The following is a 6,000-nucleotide window of genomic DNA, read 5'->3' as shown; positions in this document are numbered from 1 at the left end:
AAATGGATGGATCTGGAGAATATCATCCTAAGTGAGGTAACCCAATCACAAAAGAACACACATGGCATATACTCACTGATAGGTGGATATTAGCCCAGAAGCTCGGAATACCCAAGATACAATTCACAAACCAAATGAAGCTCAAGAGGAAGGAAGACCAAAGTATGGATACTCTGGACCTTCTGAGAAGGGGGAACAAAATACCCATGAAAGGAGATACAGAGACAAAGTGTGGAGCAGAGACTGAAGGAATAACCATCCAGAGACTGCCCCACCTGGGGATCCATCCCATATACAGTTAACAAACCCAGACACTATTGTGGATGCCAATAAGTGCTTGCTGATAGGAGCCTGATATGATTGTCTCCTGAGAGGCTCTGCCAGTGCCTGACAAATACAGAGGTGGATGCTTGCTTTCAACCATTGGACTGCTAACAGAGTCCTCAATAGAAGAGCTAGAGAAAGGACCCAAAGGAGCTGAAGGGGTTTACAGCCCCATAGGAGGAACAATATGAACCAGCCAGTACCCCCAGAGCTCCCGGGGACTCAGCCACCAACCAAAGAGTACACATGGAGGGACCCATGGCTCCAGCCGCATATGTAGCAGAGAGGGTGGCCTTATAGGGCATCAGTAGGAGGAAAGGCCCTTGGTTCTGTGAAGGCTCCATGCCCCAATGTAGGGGAATACCAGGACAGGAAAGCGGAAGTGGGTGGTTTGGTGAGCAGATGTAGGAGGGATGGAATAGGAGATTTTTGGAGGGGAAACCAGGAAAGGGGATGATATTTGAAATGTAATTACAGAAAATAGCTAATAAAAAACCAGTAGTTTGATATATTCCATAACTAATGATGTCTGAGGACAACCTTAGAGCAACTAATGCTAGCAAAGTATTTTTTATTACATCTGATAACCTTTCATGTTTTGGGGTTTAAGGAGGGAAGTAACAGACTTTTGAACAGTGATAAAATGAAAATTTCTTTGTGTAAATTTGAAACATAAATATTATATGGGGTTTGTTTTGTGGTACAAATGAAAATATTCTATTAAAGCCATAAAATAGGCATTTAACTTCTAGAGGATGAGTGTCACCCATTTATTACCAACCATCAATATGCTCATTTGTAATTATTTTTAGATTGTGTATCAGAGAAATTAAATCTCTATTTCATGGCTATGTCTCTTGCCCTGAGAATATATTTCTAGTTTGAATATAAGTTTAATATAGGCATCCCCAACTCTGAGTTGTTATTCCAGCAATATACTTCTATGACACGTTTATATAAACAAAACATACTAATATATTATATTCTAAGGAGTAGTATCCTTGTTATTGTAGCTTGGATTAGCTTATTAAAAGGGTTAAAAAATGTTAGTTCAAAAGCTTTAAATACTGATATTCCTAGTATTTGCATAAAATATTTAGGTTAGTGGAGCTGGAGAGGATGGGCAGCAGGGAAGAACACTTCCTGTTCTGTCAAAGGCCGGAGTTGGGTTCTCAGGACCTCATTTGGTTTCTAGCACCCACATGAAGCAGCTCACAATTGCTTGTAACTTCAGATTTAGGGAGTCTGATCATTTTTTCTGCTCTACAAGTACCTACATGGCATGTGGTGCACCATACATTTTGCTCAGTAACACACACTAATAAAACAATGAATACATAAATTTTTTTTAAACAACCATATTTGCATGACTTGTACTGATGTGTTCTTTGTTTCCACCATTTTCTTTGACTCTGATGTGATTAAGGGGAGTTACAAATGGAATTGCCGCAATCCATGCCCACTGCCATCTTCTTGAGCATAGGATCTGTTTACTTCCTTTCCTCTTGTGCCTCATGAGAATGTATACTTCCAGAGGGTAGTAATGAGTGTCTAGTGAATTTGATTTCTTACTAGATGATGTAAAGTGTGATGTTTTAAGATTTACGTGTGATGTGGAATGATTGCCTCAAACTTATTAATATGCCACTCACTTGATATGTGGGTCACATTTTTATGATAAACATTAGAATTGGATAGATATTTAAAATTTTTTCATAATTTTCATGACAGTAGCATCTCACTGTTAACTGTAGTTACCATGTGCAGGAAATAGTTCTGCAATAAATTAGTTAGCTGGTGAAAAATTAAGTAATATTTGTAAAGGTGAAATCTTGGTGTTTGTTGCTTGTAGTTTTATGCTACCACCTTTTAATTCGGGACTGGTCATGCTACCAGCCCCTATCTGGCTTTCCTTTTGTTCTACTCACCTTTGCTCCAGGAAGTGGGCTGCGCTACCAGCCCCTATCTGACTTCCCTTGAATCTTTGGACAAAACACACACACACAGTTTGTTACTTTACAACTTGCCTTCTTGGCACAATTGCTGGGCGCTGATATCTCCTGCCTGGAAAAGCATGCCCTTACCAATGTACCATCTCTGTCTCTTCACCTGCCCTAAACTTCAGTGGCTAGTCCCATCTAGCGCCTTTCAAACATCCCTGGCTTCCCACCTGTAGTAATGGCCGTAGGCCCCAGCTCACTGCACCCCCCCCACACACACACACTCATAACCCCCAGACCTCACTTGGTTGCTGTGTTCTTCTTCTCCTAAAGCATGGCAGAAACTCCTCTTACTTACGTAATTCTGTCTGTACGTTTCACCCAGCAATTGATCCCTGGCTTTCTTTACTGACAAATCAAGTACAAACTAGGGAACAAGACTTTAGCATCAGAACCGCCCCCTTCAGGTGTTATCCTGGAAATATAATTAATAAGCCTTCTAAAACAAGAATCTTACTGGTAACTTGTCCTATGATAAAGCTATATGTTAACATTATTAACAAAGCAAATAAGTTTAGGTAATTATAACAAATATGTCATATTAGTTTTCTGCTAATTTATTATCAGGGTAAAAAATTACAGGAAACAAATGAAATAATATACTTTTATAAGTAAAGACACATGCATTGAAAGTCTAAATAGGCTAAATAATTCTGTTTGTTAATATATAGACATTCTATAATAATTATGTTTGCTAGTCAAGTAGAAGCATTGCTTGACAAAGGGTACATAATATAGCCTTAATAAGGAAACTATATTTCCCCTTTTTATGTATATTTTCTTTCTTTTGAGATAGAATCTTGCTATATAGCCAGAGGTAGGCTGAGAAGAAAGCCAAATGTCCAACAAAATTTGGATTACCTGTTGGTTTAATGTAATAATCAGTGGGGAAGCAGCTGTTTGAGTTGTTTTAGTAGATAGGCAGGACCCAATCCTTTAGTACCTTTGAAAAGCTACATTAAGGAACTGGTTCTGAACTAAGGGGCTTACTGTCGGTTTCTACTTTTGTCAAAATGTTAACACAGATTTAGGGACTTAAATCAATCAATATGTATTTCTTATAGTCCTTTTGGTTAAAAGTATATGTGTTTTATATATGAGTAATTGGGCTAGCATTAGTACATCAACAATAGTGCATTTTTGTTTCCTTTGGGGAGGGGAGTGTCCATTTTTCCTCCCCTTCCCATTTTTTAGAAGCATTTGTACTCCTTAGCTCAAAGCCTCGCTCTCCACCAACCAGTAGTTGGTGCATTTTTAAAACATTCTTTCATGGTCTCCTCTGAACAAAAATAGGAAAGATTTTCAAAGGGCTCATAAGATTGGCATTACCTCATTTGAGAAACCCAAGGCATTCGTCCTTTTCAGGGCTCATAAGTTTAATGTTTTCTTGGCAGGCCAAGTAGTTTCAAGTCAGGGAATTAGATTTTTGATGCTCTAGAAATAGGTATACTGCTACATAGGATAATCTTCAAAAGCAATTGTAGGTACAGTGGAGAATGTATTATAGGGACATGCAGAGGAACTGATTAAACTACTAGAGAGCCTCTTGCTTCAACTTGAGTTGTTATGGCTTAAGAGAAGCATGGTGCAGTTGTAGGGATAGAGAGGAAAGCGACCTAGGGAGATACTTTGCAGGTCAAATGGATGGAATTTGGTAATAGGTTCAATATAGGGTTTGAAGAAATGTGATGTTTCAGAGAGAACCTCTGGCTGTTTGTTGAGAAGCACTGAGGTGATTAAAGAAGCAGTTGATGGAGTAGAAAAGATGAGAGGTTGTGAGGACAATCCCAGGGATGCCTGATGGATTTCTTTTCTGCAGATTTTAGAGGGTAGCTAATTTGTCTGAGGTAACATGGGAAACTAGTTGGTTGTAAAGCCAGAATTGTAATTTGATCAGTTTGATTAAATTTCCATTATTTTGCTATTTTGACTTCCAAGTCACCTCCAACAAAAATATCTCTAAGTACTTGTTTAAGGATTGGAAAGATGCAGTGGTTGGGCAGGGGAGGGGGAGAGTGAGAAAATGCTTTCTCAGGATAAAGGGGCTAAGGTAGGGAAGACAGGGTGAGATTATAAGTGTGTATAGTGTCTGATGGTGACGATGGCAGCAGCAAGCACAGCATGCTGTAGTGCTCCTGTGCTTTGCTGTATACCCTCAAGTATATTGTCGTGATTACTTAGCTTAAAAGCCACTGTACTATATGTATGATTCTGTGTCTGTCATAGATAAAGGAACAAGGCTAAAGAAATGCAAATGGCTCCTCCTCATTCACAGTGGTAGTAAGTGGTAAATAAGTCTTGAGTAAAAGTAGACGACAATCCTAATTTCCAAGGCTGCACATTTTACGTAATTGGTATCATAGGTATTAAAATGTGCTTGGCTCTTTACCAGTTTGTACAACACTTTATTATTAATTTTAATGGTTGCTTCCTAAACATTAAAAAAAATGTTTAAAGAACAAGATATAAGGGAAGACAAAAAAAGAGAAAAGGAAGTTTGTAATAAGTACTTTTTGATAATTGAGTCAAGATGTAGAAATTGAAACTACATTAAAAGTTAATTTTTAAACATAACTTGGAGGTGAAACTTGACTCTGCAAAACACTGCTTTTCCAGAAGAGGCTGTTTGAGCACTGGCAGAAATGGCTAAAATCAACTCCCCAAGTGTCCCCAAAACTAATAATAAATGGAAAACAACCCAAAGAGAAAATTTAGGGAGTTCTTACAAGAGAGGAGAATGTCTAACAGTTTACCTTACACTTTCGCTGTCTGATTTCCCCAGTTGTGTAACCTTGAAAAGTAAGGGTCAGGCAGTGTATTATTAGTCAGGGTTCTCTAGAGTCACAGAACTTATGGTAGTCTCTATATAGTAAAGGAATTTGTTGATGACTTACAGTCTGTGGTCCAACTTCCAACAATGTTCAGCAGTAGCTGTGAATGGAAGTCCAAGGATCTAGCAGTTGCTCAGTCCCACAAGGCAAGCATGCCAAGAAGAGAGAGAGAGCCTTCCTTCTTCCAATGTCCTTATAAAGGTCTGCAGCAAAAGGTGTGTCCCAGATGAAAGGTGTGTGCCACCATACCTTTAATCCCAGATGACCTTGAACTCGGAGATCTTCCTGTCTTAATCTTATGGGATTCGTAGCCACTATGCCTCAAGATCTCCATGCCAAGATCCAGATCAGAAAATTGTATCTCTCAGCCTCCAGATTAGGACCACATGTGAGCCTTCCACTTCTGGATTGTAGTTCATTCCAGATTTAGTCAAGTTGACAACCAGGAATAGCCACTGCAGACAGCTATTATTATTAGTGGAGGTTGTGAAAAGCAGCTGTGAGGAGCCACTGCAGAAAGGTAAGGTTTTTAGTTCTTAGAGCATTGATCATTCTGGGATGCTGAGAAGAACCTGAATTTTTCCACTCATAGGATTTGACCTGCTTCATTGTTGGGCAGAGGAAAAAGCTCAGTGTTACTACATTTGTTGGAAACATCATTAGTAATTCCTCTGCATTGTTACTACTGAAAGCTACAGTCTTTAACAGCAGAAGCAGCAACAACAACATTAGCATCACCACCAACAAAAAAATGACAGAGCTAACATCTTAAAAAGAATATCTAGGAATGATGTCTATATACCTGGCTCAGCAGGACCTAGGAAGCAACAGTTGCTTATCTGCGG

The 6,000-nt window shown here is 39.0% G+C and overlaps 1 protein-coding gene across 5 annotated transcripts in view; it reads left to right on the top strand.

The window, feature by feature from the left end:
• Nbea (neurobeachin) overlaps nt 1–6,000 on the top strand; it is a 551,294-nt gene that overhangs the window by 185,273 nt on the left and 360,021 nt on the right. The gene's annotated exons all lie outside the window — the stretch shown is intronic.

This window comes from Mastomys coucha, unplaced genomic scaffold (genome assembly GCF_008632895.1).
Source record: "Mastomys coucha isolate ucsf_1 unplaced genomic scaffold, UCSF_Mcou_1 pScaffold16, whole genome shotgun sequence".
NCBI lineage: Eukaryota > Metazoa > Chordata > Mammalia > Rodentia > Muridae > Mastomys > Mastomys coucha.
Note: the sequence above shows the minus strand (reverse complement) of the source record. Positions and strands in the feature narration are given on the sequence as shown.